Source organism: Crocuta crocuta, unplaced genomic scaffold, assembly GCF_008692635.1.
Source record: "Crocuta crocuta isolate KB4526 unplaced genomic scaffold, BGI_CrCroc_1.0 scaffold152, whole genome shotgun sequence".
NCBI classification, from domain to species: domain Eukaryota; kingdom Metazoa; phylum Chordata; class Mammalia; order Carnivora; family Hyaenidae; genus Crocuta; species Crocuta crocuta.
Window position 1 is genome coordinate 2746289 of NW_027528798.1, and position 16460 is coordinate 2762748.

Here is a 16460-nt window from a genome sequence, read left to right on the forward strand (position 1 = left end):
GTTGAGCTCACTCTTATTTTTTAACATGGACTTTTATTGCTATACATATGCCTGTTGGAACTGCTTTTGCAGCATCCCATAGGTTTTGATATAGTGTGCTTCTATTTTCATTTCAGAATATTTCTTGCTTGCCCTTTTGATTTCTTCTTTGAGTAATTGGTTATTCTTGAGAATGTTGTTTAATCCCCACACATTTTTTTTAATTGTCTAGCTTTTCTCAGGTTACTGATTTCTACTTTCATAACATTGTAGTTCGAAAAGATACTTCAACCTTCTTAAATTTACTAAGTCTTGCTTTGTGACCTATCATGTGCTCTATACTGGAGAATATTTCTTGTGCATGTGAAGAGAATGTATTTTGCTGTCACTGGATGAAGTGTTCTTTGTTAGGTCCTTTTGGTCTAAAGTATGGTACAAGTCTAATGCTTTCCTTTCGATATTTCTATCTGAATAATCTATCCATTGTTAAAAGTGGGGCTTCAAAGTTCCCTATTCTTACTGTTGTCTATTTCTCCCTTCAGATCTGTTAATATTTGCTTAACATATTAAGATGCTGCATATATATTTATGATCCATCTTCTTGATTATTTGACTACCTTATTATATAACAGCCATTTTTTGTCTCTTATTACCATTTTTGATTTAAGATTATTTTATCTGATATTAATATAGCTACTCCTACTTTTGTTTGTGTGTTTGTTTGGTGTCCACTTGTATGGAATATCTTTTCCCATCTGATCACTTTGAATCTGTTTCTTCTTTAATTTTTTTTAATGTTTTATTTATTTCTGAAAGAGCATGAGCAGGGGAAGGTCAAAGAGAGAGGGAGATACAGAATCTGAAACTGGCTCCAGGCTCTGAGCTAGCAGTCAGCATGGAGCCCAACGTGGGGCTCAAACCCATAAACTGGGAGATCATGACCTGAGCCAAAGTCAGATGCTCAACCGACTAAGCCACTCAGGTGCCCCACTTTGAATCTGTTTCTATCCTTAGAGCTGAGGTAATTCTCTCTGGTAGGTGTCATATAGTTGGGTCTTCCATTTTTGTTTTTGCTTTTTTTTTTTATATACATCCAGCCACTCACTGCCTTTTTAGTGGAAAACTATATTCAGTAACATTTAGAATAATTACTGATAGATAAGTACTTATTAATGCCATCCTATTATTTTCTGACTATTTTCTAGTTGCATTTTTCTTCCTTTTCTGCTAACTTCCTTGGTATATTGATAATTTCCCATTGTGGTATGCTTTATTTCCCTTCTTTTTATTTTTTCATGTACCTAATGTAGATTTTTGCTTTGTGGCTCCCATAAAGTTTATATAAAATGCTATAAAGATATAATAGTCTATTTTACACCAATAACAATTGATCTTTGATCATATACCTCTCTTTTTATCTATTACATTTCTGCCGTGCATTTACATTTTTTGTGTATTACTAAAAATTTGTTGGGGAGCCTAGGTGGCTCAGTCGGTGAAGTGTCTGACTTCGGCTCAGGTCATGATCTCACTGCTCCTGAGTTCCAGCACTGTACTGGTCTCTGTGGTAACCACTCAGAGCCAGGAGTCTGCTTAGGATTCTTGTCTCAGTCTTTCTCTGCCCCTCCCCCTCTCATGCACACATGCACTTTCTCTCTTTCAAAAATAAACATTAAAATTTTTTTAATTGTTGAAGTTACAGTATTTTGTATTAGGGCTTTTATCCTTTGACCTTTATTCTAGAGTTTACTTAACACATCACCATCTTACAACAGTAGGGTGTTTTGACTATATGTTTACCTGACTATATGCTTACCTATCTGATGTACATTTACTTTTACTAGCGTGGTGTGTATTTTCATATGTTTTCATGTTGCTAATTAGCATCTTTTTGTTTAAACTTGAAGGAGTCCTTTCAGCTTTCCTTGTAAGGTGGGTTTAGTGGTGATGAATTTCCTCAGCTTTTGTTTATTAGGGAAAGTCGTGGTTCCTTTCCTTCAGTCTGAACAACAGTTTTGCTGGGTAAAGTGTTCTGCCTGGCAGTTTCTTTCTTTCAGCACTGTGAATATATCCTCCCATTTTCTCCTCGCCTGTATGATCTGTGCTGAAAGATCTGCTGATGACTGTTCCATTGCAGGAGGGTTTTTTGTTTTGTTTTGTTTTGTTTTTCCCCTTTACTTTTAAAATTCATTCTCTTAGGTTTTAGACAATTCTGTGTCATGGAGAATAAGATTTCAGATTGAAATTTTCAGATGACCTACTAGCTTCATAACTTGGATGTCAAAAGCTCTCCTCATCTTTTGGAGGTTTTCTGTGGTTATTTATTTTAATAAGGTTTCTGTTTTCTTCCTCTCTTCTCCTTCTGGGACTCCAGTAATACAGACATTATTTCTGCTGATGGTGTCCATAACCTCCTGTGGGCTTTTCTCATACCCTTTCATTCTTTTTTCTTTTTGCTCTTGTAATTGTATAATTTCAGTTGATCTATCTTCCAGCTTACTGATTCTCTCTTCTCCTCCTTCAACTCTGCTGTTGAAATCATCTATTGAATTTTTCAGTTCAGTCATTGTATCTTATGGTTTTAATGTTTTTTTAATCTTTGAACTTCTCATTTTGGTTTACTGTTGTTTTCCTTGTATTGTTAAATTGCTTTTCTGTATTTTAACTATCAGAGATTCTGTAGAAAAAATATTTCAAAATCTTTATCAGGCATTTACTGGATATCCATATCTGGCTAGGTCCTGGAGGTTTAATTTATATATAAATTACTTATATGTATATTCATAGATTTTTTGCTGCAGACATATTTCCTTGATTCTTTATGATCCCAGTGGCCTCAAATAGTTGTCTGTGTATTTGAAGACACACAGATTTTATGTACTAGTTTCATTTAAGGAGCCCTTCATCTCAGATGGAGCACACTGGATTGTACTATGACCTTGGGTCTAGTGATGTATGGTGCCAACTGCTGGGACACATGGTGGTACCAGCTCCAACTAGGGTGTGAAGGCTTTTTGGCTCAGGCCAGTGGGGTCTACAGTATTGACAACTGTGTGGTCTTTGGCAAACAATGCAGGGTTGGGGGTATCTGCAGTGGCTGCATGGGCTACTGAACTCCTAAGCTGCACCCTCCAGGACTGGCACCTAAGGACCAGGGCAGGCAGTGGTGGTGGCTGGAGCCAGTGGTATGCACACATTTGGCATCAGGTGCCTATGTAGTGGTAGAGGTAACCACAGACATATTTGTAGTGAAGGGAACCAGAGCCAATTACGGTGTCTGCAGAGGACCTAGGTGTCATCATGTCCTCTTATGATTTTATACTCTTCTCCCAGGAATGCATAGTGTGTTGGAGGCCAATGACAGGGGTTGAGCTGGGGGACATGTAGCCCCAAACTGGAGGGACTTGCTATAAGTGGACATGATGGTGCTGGCCATTAACAGAAGGCAAGATCTGACCTGGATTTGCAAGCAGCTGTGGGGGATCCTGGATATTCATGTGCTCACCTAATGGCCACACTCTCTTTCCCTAGGTATGCACATTGTAGTAAGTCAGTGACAGGGGTAGGGATAGGGGTTAGGGGCATGCCAGAACAGAGCTATCTATGACTAGGAATGGTGTTTCTGACTAGTGACAGAAGGCCAAACTTGATCCATACCCACAAGTATCTGTGGGAAGCCCTGTATACTAATGTGTTTATTGGTGGTAGCACACTCTCCCCTCACATGCATATGTGTTGCAGCAGGGGTCATTGATGGGCATCAGGCCAGTAGCATGCAGATGCATTGCTGGAAGGGCTAACCACAAGATCAAGCATGCTAGTGGGGGTCAGCCCAGGTTGCCTCCACTGGGATCCTGAACTCACACAGCTATAGAAGCCTGGGCTGGCTGTGAGCATAGATCCCAGGCCCTGGTCGAGGTGGGAAGGGACAAAGGTGCTGATTTATTATACCTGCACTGCCACAAAGGAATTGTGTTCCACTGAGGAACAGCTAGTATTAGCAATAGTAAATACCTGTGGCAAAGCTGCTGAGTTTTTCTGCAGAGCATGTCTCTGTGAACCATAATCACTCCTCCTATGTGCTTGCTAATAATAGCCTCTGTTTCTCTTCCTGTTATTACCTGGGTCTCTTTGCCAGTTTGGGTAGGATAAAGCATGACCTTCACACAGTGACTGAAGAGGCTAGAGAAGTTCATCATTCACTCAACGCTTTTCTCTCTTTCCTAGTCAGAGGGACTCTCACTAGCTGGGAAGCTCCTCCTTGGAGTCTCTTTCCTAGTCAGAGGGACTCTCACTAGCTGGGAAGCTCCTCCTTGGAGTCTCTCTTTCCTAGTCAAAGGGACTCTCACTAGCTGGGAAGCTCCTCCTTGGAGCTGAACAGTGCTGGCTTGGGGGATGGGATGATATGATGAAAATAAACTTGTCTTTCTTCTCTTCTTGTGTGATTATCTTCAGGTTTTTTGTTTCATGTTGTTACTAAAATTTCCAAAGTGGAATCGAGAGCTCTCTTGGAGCTGTGTTTGTTCACGGATACCTAATTATTGATTTTTTGTGGCGGTATTGGGAAGCTGGAATCTCCTACATCACCATTTTTTCCTAAAATGCTTTCGTTATGTTAAAGTGATTGCCTGCTAATGCCAACTTATGGTCTTGGGGGAGGGGAGGTTACTTTTACTGATGAGTTTCCCCAAGAACAAGGGTCACGTTGTCTTGTTTTTGCATACACCTATTTTGTATTGTGTGTTGGGCATCTCTGGTAATACATTGTAGAGACTGAATCTTGATAGCTCATTTGGAACTGAGATGCTTTTTTGTTCTGTCAGTTGAGTTATTATTTACCCTTGATCCTGTTGTTGTTTAGCTTTAAGCTTTTTTCGTGTGGTTGCTATTTTGTCTTTGCCCATAGTCCTAGGACAATTCGCTTAGTTCTTGGAGTCTTTACTTCCTAGTTAGGGAAGTGAAAGGTGAGAGGTATTGACCAAGCCACCTCTCCCATAGAGGGATTCTAGCTCCAAACTCTTATTCCTTTATGGTGGGCAGCAGATTAAATCTCTCTGTTTAGCTCTAATCTTTCAAGTTTTTAATATTGCTCCATACTGTGTCATCTGAACATGCATAGTTAAGGATTCAGGATAAAATTAGAGAGGAATCTGTATGTGGGTTTTTGGAGTTTATGGTCTGTGATTCCATCATTCTGAGAATTTTTCTTCTCAATGTTCAAGGATTTCTGGAATAGCAAAAACTGTATTCCAACTACATAGGACCAAAAGACTTATCTTGAGCTCTGCCTGCCCAATTCCATAACTATTAGAGTATCATCACAGGAAAAATAAATGTGGCTCTCACACAGTGTGGCTCCTTTTTGTTTTCCCCAAGGATCAAGTCCTTACTGGCTTAAGCCTACATTTGGTCACTCTTTGATTCCTCTAGTTTTGCTGTTGTTTAATTGTATCCATAATTTTTCATTCATTTCCTCTGGAATAATTCATTCAATGCAAGTTGCCCTATTGCCTAATTTAAAACTCCTTGAGTAATCTTTACCTATTCATCTATTCAGTGTCTGCTGAACCCCTGCGATGTGCCTTGCACTGGGGTTAGACATGGGAGACATAAGGGTGAATAAAAGCATAAAAGGAGTGAGTGAGATAATTTAAAAGCCTATAGTTTCCATCTTTATGAAACTTAAAGTTTGAGAGAAACACAAAGAAATCGCACAAATATATGTATAATGATAGCATGCAATTATGAGAGCCTATAACAGGGCAATTTGAATTGATCAAGGAGATTCAGGAAGATGTCTCTGGGGAAATAATAATGGAGCTAGCATCTAAATTTTCTGCTGGCACCTGGGAAGTATTCATGTGATGATAGAAGCCAGTTTCCATTTGCCGAGATGGTAGCCATAACCTTGATATCAGTTGTCCAATCAACCATGCATTACCAGCAGAGGATGCCATGATGTGCTGGATACTACAAAGCATTGATTTATCCTGGATATCACTTGTCTGAAAAAGCATTTGTGATAGGGCTGTCAATCAGGAAATGTGTGATGGGAGGAGGAAGAGAAAAAGAAAGCCGCACCAGACTTATCCCTCCAGTGGAAGGACATGTGTGAAAATAAATGGCCACTTCCAGCACTTCTGAAGAATTGTGAATAGATTTCAATGACACAGATGGAATAGGGTCTGAGAATTGCTTCCTTTACTGAATTATAGAAACCAGAAAAGACTAAAATTTTCTTCATGAATAAAAATTCTGTTGGTGGAAGGGAATTGTGAGACACCCAGGATTTTGTCCCTTCAATGGAAGCCTGGGAATCTACCTCTAGGGAATTCATGTTGTGATCACCTGAGGAACAGAAGGCAGGGGGCTACAGATGAGCCTTGGGGAGCAGAAGGTGAGCACTTCCCCCATAAAGCAAGAAAAGGGGAGGGCACTCTTTCACTCCTTCACTCCTGTCATAGCAACTGCTTAATGTTCTCTTATGAAGATTTATTCTGAGTCCTGTCAGCCTTATGGTAATGTTTTCTCAGCTTATTTTATAATTATGAAGTAATTATAAATGGGTGACACAGATACTTAATTCCTCTTTTTCTTTCTGTGTAATGGGGGACATTCTGCCTGAAATTCACATTCTTATTAGCCAACCCTTGTAAATCTTTTAAAATTTTCCTAGTCTAGTGCAAACATGAAAAATAACTGAGAAGACATTCTTTTAGTATCAATTGAATTTTCATTAATAGAGGTTATGATTCTATGAAGAATATTTAAGAAAACAAAACAGAATGGTAGGAAGAAAAACTTAAAAATATGCATATCCTATTACCTAGCTTCTGATGTTGGCAGCAATGAGCTTCGAGTGCTTTGTGCCTATTAACAGAAACATACAGATGAAAAGCAGGACTCTCTGTGGGCCTTACAGTGGTTGCATAGATAAGGCAAAGATGATGAGGCAGGAAAGTTTTCCTTTGACCAAATCATATATACAGCCATTTGAGGTACATTAAACATTTTAGTACTTATTTTTGAATGAAAAGGGGTTTTCTTTTAAGAAAATTCTATAATTAGCATGCATATAAATTATCCCTTTGACTGCAGTGTGGAGAATGTATCTGAATGAAGCAAAGGTGTACCAAGAAGGGCTCTTAGGAGGTTGTTGATCTCATCCTGATGAGAGGCAGCTGTGGCCAGGAGGAAGCTGCTTAGTGATGGAGAAGTAGAGATGCCCATAGATTTAGATCTTTGGGAAGACCTAACGAACAGGCTTGGTGATTGGACATGGAATTTGTTCCAAGCTTTTCTTGTTTATGCACATGTTTCTCCTTAATAGTGTTGTCTTCTGTACAAAAATATTATACTCTTTAACACTGTTGTTACATGCTGCCATTAAGTGATATATAATAACTCATTGACTTTACGCACCATAATTTAATCCTTTGTCCCCATTGTGGGATGCAGAAGCTGTCCTCCAAGCTTTGCTAAGCTATATAATTCTGTGATTGATATATTTGGGCATAAATAACATTCTCTATAGCTGATGATTTATTTAGAATAAATTCCCACCAAAGAATTCATACGATATATGATCATACTAAGATTCATGTGGCAACAAGTGGATATGCCATAACATCCTAATTATATCATTTATTTAAGGAAACAGTCTTCTCAGGTTGATTATATCAAAATTCTTTGATCATGTAAGAGACAGTAATTTGTCTTGACTGCAATAGATCTTCTGGATATAGATTTGTCCTTGCTGCCCACAGTGCATGATATATCAGAACCACCACCCATAGAATAGCAGAACATTTTAGTTTTTTATCATGAAAGAACACACAACATTGCTTCTGAATACAGAACTTATTTTGTACCAAAATAACTGTGGCAGTGGGTTTACACTCATGGAATTAAATGGCCGTATATTATGCCCCATTTCCTTCAAAAGCATCTAGTATCCTGGAATGGTGGAACGGCCCCCTGAAAAGTCAGTTATAGTGCTATTAGGAAACAATACCCTGACATTTTGGAATGGGAGCTTAAGATGTGCAGTATCTGCTTTAAATAAGCAACTGATATGTGGTATATTTCACCCACAGTCAGAAATATGGGTGTGAAAATCAAGAGGTAAAAGTGGGAACAACTCCTCCCATTTCTATACCTAGTCACAGAATATTTGCTCCTTGCCCCTACAACTCTGAGCTCTTGTAATCTGAATGTTGTAGTTCTTGGTGGGGGGACACAATGCTCCACTGAATTGGCCATCTCAGTGGCCATCTGCCCATTTCAGACTTGTCACACCACTAAACCAATAAGGGGAGAAGTTACTATCCTAGCTACATGTTTGTTCTTAATCACAAAGAAGAAATTTGAGTGGCTGATGTACAATGGGTCAGAAAGGACTATGTCTGGAACCTAGTGGATTCTCTTGGGCAGGTTTTAGAATTCCCATGTGCAATATTAAAAGTAAACAGAAAGCTGAAACAATCTAAATAGAAGGACAAAACAAACAAAACTAAGGATTTAGACCATATAGGAATGAATCCATAAAGAAGTAGGGGAAAGTTAACAATAGCAACCACTGCCTTATGAGCAGCTACATAAATAGACTAATACCTGCATGTACATGCACATGTATGCAGTCTGACTTTTTTAAAAATTTTATTTATTTTTGAGAGGGGGAGAGAGAAAACGCGAGTCAGCACGCACACACAGGCACAGGGGAGAGGCTGAGAGAGGGGGAGACACAGAATCCCCCTCCAGGAGGAAGAAGCAGGCTCCAGGCTCTGAGCTGTCTGCACAGAGCCTGATGTGGGGCTTGAACTCAAGAACAGTGAGATCATGACCTAAGCCAGAGTCAGCCACTCAACCGACTGAGCCACCCAGGCACCCTTATTTTTTTTTTTCTTCACTTTTTAGTTAATCCTCCTCCTTTTTTACTTATTTTATATAAGACTTATTATCAGTGGTGGAGAGCATAGGTGGCATCCAGTACAGCCATTAGATTTAAAGAAAAACATTCTTACATGGTTTTAACACATATACCAGGACAAAGTAAATTAAATGAAAATGTTCAGATAGTATATGGGTACACTGCCTTCTTGCAGGATTGGTACAGCCAGAAGGATATCCCTGTCCTTAATGACCAATGAAGGACCGAGTTCAGCTTAGCATAAGAAATAAGTTTCTAATAACATTATACAAGAATGAAACAGGCCTCTTTGTCAATGTAATAAGTTCCCTGCCACTGGGAGCCTAAATGATCCTCAATGGGATTTATGTACTAAGTACAAGATTGTGAAACCAAATCGAGCATTATTGTTTTTGTTTTGCATTTGAGGAAAATAATTGTCAGAGAGGTGATAAAACTTGCCTATCCTCACGCAGCTAACAGTGGCACTAATTGCATATAATAACAAAATGTTGCTCCTCATTTTGCTGGTAACCCAACAGAAACATGAGTAGAACTATTAGATTTTTTTTCTTTCTTTCTAAGAGTTTGAGCCTTCTTGGGAGCCAAGTTCTTTCTGTGTATCAGGCTGCTTATGTGCACCTTACTTTAATATAGATTCAAAGTGCTTTGTTACGTGATATGCAAACCATTTATTTATCCCATTAACCTCTAAAATTTTATAGAAAACTGGCACAACAATACATAACCCAAAGGCAGTAACTGTTGTCCATATATTTCTCATGTTCCTCTTACCTTACCAACCCCAGCCACACACAACATACAGGTATGCAATATGTTTATATGTACATACATACACATATAACACTCATACTCCATATAGTTTCATAAGCATGTGTATTTGATTTTAAACATTTCTCATTGTATTACTGATGCATATTTAAAAATTTAAGTCCAAGTTAGTTCACATATAGTGTAATAATGGTTTCACAGGAGTAGAATTTAGTGATTCATTACTTACATATAATACTCAATGCTCATCCCAACAGGCACCCTCCTTAATGCCCATCACCCATTTAGCCCATACACCCACCCAGTACCCCTCCAGCCACCCTCAGTTTGTTCTGTGTATTAATTAAGAGTCTTTCATGGTTTGCCTCCCTCTTTTTTTTTCTTATTTTTCCTTCCTTTCTCCCATGTTCATCTATTGTGTTTCTTAAATTCCACATATGAGTGACATCATATGATATTTATCTTTGCCTGACTTATTTCACTTAGCATACTACACTATAGTTCCATCTACATTGTTGCAAATGGCAAGATTTCATTATTTTTTTATGGCCAGGTGATATTCCATTGTATAGTATACTTTATCCATTCAACTGATGCATGTTTTAAAAGTAGAATGTGGCTACATTGTTTATATACTTAGCTATCTATGTACAAAACAAAATGTTTTCCCCAGTATTATTGAGATATACTTGACATACAGCACTGTATAATTTTATATATGCTATATAAGGTGTATAGCATAATGACTTACATATATTGTGAAATAGTTAAAACAGTAAGCTTAGTTAATATCCATTATCTAATACAGATACAAAAAATTGCTTTTCCTTGTAATGAGAGCTTTGAGGATTTGCTAATTTAGCAACCTTTAAATATATAGCAGTGTTAACCATAGTCATCCTGTTGTACATTATATTCCCAGTGCTACTTATTCTTATAACTGAAAGTTTGTACCTTTTTGAACAACCTCATCCAATTCCCCTAACTTCAGCCCCTACCTCTGGTAACAATTCCAACCCTTTTTTGTATGAATTTTTATTAAGAATCTACATCTGAGATCATACAAATTTCGTCTTTGTATATGGACTTAATTCACTGGGCATACGGCCTTCAACAGTTCATTCTTGTTACAACTGGCAGCCTTTCCGTTTTTATGGCTGAATAGTATTCTTGCATGTGTATGTATAATACATAAATGACATTTTCTTTATTTTTTATTCATCCATCAATGGACACTTAGGTTGCTTCCACTCTTGGCTATTGTAAATAATGCTGTATGTAGTAAACATGGATGGGGATGCAGATATCTCTTGACACAGTAATATCATATCCTATGAATATATACCCAGAATTGGAATTCCTGGTAATTCTATTTTTAATTTTTGAAGGAACCTCCATACTGTTTTCCATGGACTGTGCCAATTTATAAATCCACAACACAAGGGTTCCGTTTTCTCCATATCCTTATGGCTATTTGTAATCTCTTGTCCTTTGGATGATACCTATGCCAACAGGCATGAGGTGATGTCTCACTGAGGTTTTGATTTGCATTTACCTAACGAGTGATGTTGAGTCCTTTTCAGGTAGCTATTGGCTATTTGAAAATCTTCTTTGGGAAAATATCTATTTAGGTCCTTTTGCCCATTTTTAATTAGATAATTTGTATTGCTATTGAATTATGACTTTATAAATTTTGCATATTAACTCTTTATCATATATGTGATTAGCAAATATTTTCTCCCATTCTCTAAGTTGTCTTTTTAGTTTCTTGATTGTTTCTTTTGCCATGCAGAAGTATTTAGTTTATGTATTGTATTCCCACTTATTTATTTTTTTTCTGTTCCTTATGCAATGATCCAAAAATCCATTGGAAAGATCCATCTCAAGGAGCTTATTTTCTGTTTCTTCCAATAATCTTATGGTTTCAGATCTTAGACTTAAGTCTTTGTTCCATTTTGAGTTTAATTTGTGAGTGGTATAAGTTAAGGGTCTAGTTTTATTTTATGTATCAAAATCCATTTTTCTAGCACCATTTATTGAAAAGACCATCTTTCCTCCATTTGAGTATTATTGTCTCCCTTGTCAAATATCTGTATACCATAGAAACATGGGTTTATTTCTGGGCTCTCCATGCTGTTCCATTTGTCAATGTGTCTTTTAAAAGAGAGAGAGCGAAGAGCATGAGTGGGATAGGAGAGGAGAGAGAAGAAAGAATTCCAAGCAGACTCTGTGCTGTCAGTGCAGAGCCTGATGCGGGGCCTGAACTCATGAACTCTGAGATCATGACCTGAGCCAATATCAAGAGGCAGCCACTTAACCTACTAAGCTATGTAGGCACCCCAATGTGTCTATTTTGACTGCAATAGCATTCCAATATTGCTTGAAATCAGTAAGTGTGATGCCTCCAGCTTTATTTTTCTTTCTCATTGCTTTGGCTATTTGGGGTCTTCTGTAGTTCCATGTAAATTTTAGGATTGTTTTTTTATAAATCTATAAAAAAATGCCAGTGGGATCTTGATAGGGATTACATTGAATCCATAGATGGCTCTTGATGTGGATATTTTAACAGTAAATTATTCCAGTCCTGAACATAGGATATCTTTGCATTTATTTGTGTCCTCCTCAGTTTCGTTCATCAGAGTCTTATAGTTTATTGTGTAAAGACTTGCACTCTCTTGGTTAAATTTATTCCAAAGCATTGTATTGGATTCGATACTGTAGTAAATGGGATTATTTGTCTTCATTTCTCTTTCTGATAATTTTTGTGTATAGAAAAGCTACTGGCTTCTGTATGTTGTTTTTGTATCCTGCAAATTTACTGTATTTGATCTAACAGATTACACAGTGTTTTGTGGAGTTCCTAAGATTTTCTATATATAAAATCATGTCATCTGCAATTAGGGACACTTTTATTTCTTCCTTGCTAATTCTAATGCTTTTTATTTCTTGACTGATGGCTTTGGCCAGAAGTTCTAGCATTATGTTGAAAAGGAGTAATGAGAATGGGTACCCTTATCTTCTTTGTGATCTTAGAAGAAAAGCTTTCAACCTTTCACCACTGAGTATATTAGATGTGGGCTTGTCATATAGGCTTTGTTATATTGAGGGACAGTCCTTCTATACCTAGTTTAACAGGTTTTTTTCATGAATGAATACTGAATTTTGTCAAATGCATTTTCTGCATCTGTTGAAATGATATGATTTTTATCTTTCATTCTGTTAATAAGGAATATCACACTTATTTGCATATAACGAATCATCCTTGCATCCCAGGAATAAATTTTACTTTATCATGGTAAATGACCCTTTAAATGTAGTGCTGAATTTGGTTTGTTAGTATTTTACTGATACTGTTTGCATGTATGTAATTCAGGGATGTTGGTCTGTAGTTTTCTCTTCTTGCAGTGTCCTTTTTCGGCTTTGGTATGAGGGTAATGCTTAAGTGAGTTTGAAAGAGTTCCCTCCTATTCAAATTTTTTTCTTATGCACATATTTTTTATTGCTTAAGTATAATTAATATACAGTGACATATTAGTTTCAGGAATACAGCATTGATTCAGCAATTCTGTACATTATTCACTGTTCACAATAAGTAGTCCCCATCTGTCATCACATAACATTATTACAATATTATATACTATATTCCCTATGCTATACTTTTCATCTCCATGAGTTATTTATTTTATAACTGGAAGTTCATACCTCTTTTTTAATTTAAATTTTTAATATATTTTTTACTAATTTTTAGAATTTACATCCAAATTAGTTACCATATAGTGCAACACTTATTTCAAGAGTAGATTCCTTAACACCCCTTACCCATTTAGCCCATCCCTCTCACACAACCCCTCCAGTAACCCTCTGTTTGTTCTCCATATTTAAGAGTCTCTTATGTTTTTGTCCCCCTGCCTGTTTTTACATTATTTTTGCTGCCCTTTCCTTATATTCATCCATTTTGTATCTTAAAGCCCTCATATGAGTGAAGTCATATGATAGTTGTCTTTCTCTAATTTTGTTTAGCATGATACCTTTTAGTTCCATCCATGTAGGTGCAAATGGTAAGATTTCATTCTTTTTGATTGCTGAGTAATACTCCAGAGTGTGTGTGTGTACGTGTGTATATGCGTGTGTATATACCACTTCTTCTTTATTCATTCATCGGTTGATGCACATTTCAGCTCTTTCCATACTTTGACTATCGTGGATAGTGCTGCTATAAACATGGGGGTGCATAGGTCCCTTTGAAACAGCACACCTGTATCCCTTGGATAAATACCTGGTAGTGCAATTGCTGGGTTGTAGGGTAGTTCCATTTTTAATTTTTTGAGGAATCTCCATATTCAAGTTTTTGGGAGAACTTTGAAAAAGGTTGGCATGAATTTTTCTTTAAATGTTTGGTACAAGTTGGGGCGCCTGGGTGGCTCAGTTGGTTAAGTGTCCGACTTCGGCGCAGGTCATGATCTCACGGTTCATGAGTTCGAGCCCCGCGTCAGGCTCTGTACTGACAGCTAGCTCAGAGCCTGGAGCCTGTCTTCAGATTCTGTGCCTCCCTCTCTCTCTGACCCTCCCCTGATCACACTGTCTGTATCTCTCTCTCAAAAATAAAAAAAAGTGTTTGGTAAAAGTTACCAGTGAAGCTAATTGTAAGCCACCTGCACTTTTCTTCCTTAGAAAATATCTGATAACCAATGAGATCTCCTTACTAATTGGTCTGTTCATATTTTCTGCATCTTTCTGATTCAGTCTTGGTAAGTTGTATGTTTCTAAGACTTTATTCATTTCTTCTAGATTATCCATTTCTTTTAGTTTGCCCAGTGTGATGGCATATAGTTGTTCATTGTAGTCCTTTGTATTACTGTGGTATCAGTTGTAGTGTTTCTCTTTCATTTACAGTTTTGATATGGGTCCTCTCTCATTTTTCTTGACTAGGCTAGCCAAAGGTTTGTCAGTTTCATTCTTTTCAATGAACCAGTTTTTATTTTGATTAATCTTTACTATTTTCTTATTTTCTATTTCACTTAGTTCTTTACTAATCTTTATTCTTTCCTTTTGGTAACATTTGGCTCAGTTTGTTTCTCCTTTTTCCAGTTCCTGGAGCTATAGAGTTAGGTTGCTTATCTGATATCTTGTTATTAATATGGGTATTAATCGCTATGAACTTCATATTTCGAACTGCTTTTGCTGCATCCCATGATTTCTGGTATGTTGTGTCTCCATTTTCATTCATTTCGACAAGCTGTTTAAATTTCCCTTTAATTTATTCTTTGTTAGATTATGCTCAGGAGCATAATCCTTAATAGCTACTTCTTCATGAGTTTGCCAGTTTTTCTCCTGTTAATGATTTCTATTTTCATATCATTGTGGTCAGAGAAGATACCTGGTATGATTTTAATCTTCTTCAATTTGCTAAGCCTTGTTTTATGTACTGACATATTGTTTATCCTAGAAAATGTTTCATGTGTGCTTGAAAAGACTATATATTTTGCTGCTGTTTAGAGTACTCTTTTTATGGGGTGCCTGGGTGGCTCAGTCAGTTAAATGTCTGACTTCAGCTCAGGTCATGATCTCACAGTTTGTGAGTTCAAGCCTTGCATCGGGCACTGTGCTGATAGCTCAGAGCCTGGAGCCTGCTTTGGATTCTGTGTATCCCTCTCTTTCTGTCCCTTCCCCACTAATGCTCTGTTTCTGCCTCAATAATAAATAAAACATTAAAAAAAAAAATTTAGAGCACTCTATTTATGTCTGTCAGCTCCCTATGGTCTATAGGATTGTTCAAATTCTGTTTCCTCAAGAAACTGATCCCATTCACAATTGCANCCCCTTCCCCACTAATGCTCTGTTTCTGTCTCAATAATAAATAAAACATTAAAAAAAAAATTTAGAGTACTCTATTTATGTCTGTCAGGTCCCTATGGTCTATAGGATTGTTCAAATTCTGTTTCCTCAAGAAACTGATCCCATTCACAATTGCACAAAAAACATAAAATACCTAGGAATAAACCTAACCAAAGATATAAGAGATCTGTATGATGAAAACTATAGAAAACTTNCCTCAGCCCCTCTGGGAAACAGTGTGGAGGTTCCTCAAAAAATTAACAATAGAACTCCCCTATGACCCAGCAGTAGCACTGCTAGGAATTTACCCAAGGGATACAGGAGTGCTGATGCATAGGGGCACATATACCCCAATGTGCATAACATCACTATCAACAATAGCCAAACCATGGAAAGAACCTAAGTGTCCATCAACTGATGATGGATCAAGAAGATGTGGTACATTTATACAATGGAATACTACATGGCAATGAGAAAGAATGAAATCTGGCCATGTGTAGCAACATGGATGGAACTAGAGGGTGTTATGCTGAGCAAAATAAGTCAGGCAGAGAAGGACAGATCCCATATATTTGCACATATAGATGGATTAGGAAGAAGTTAATGGGGGACCATGAGGGAGGAAAAGGGGAAAAATAGTGGGGGAGAGGAAGGGAGGCAAACCATGAGAGACTCCTGAATGCTGAGAACAAACTGAGGGCTGATGGGGGTGAGGGAGAGGGGAAGGGGGTTGATGAGCATGCGGGAGGGCACTTTGGGATGAGCCCTGGGTGTTATATGTAAACCACTTGACAATAAACTATTAATAAATAAATAAATAAATCTTTTTTAAAATCCTGTTTCTTTATTGATTCTCTGTCTGGAATATATCCATTATTGAGACTGCAGTAATTAAACACTTCAACTAGATTATTTTGCTATTTATTTCACTTTTTTTAGTTCTATT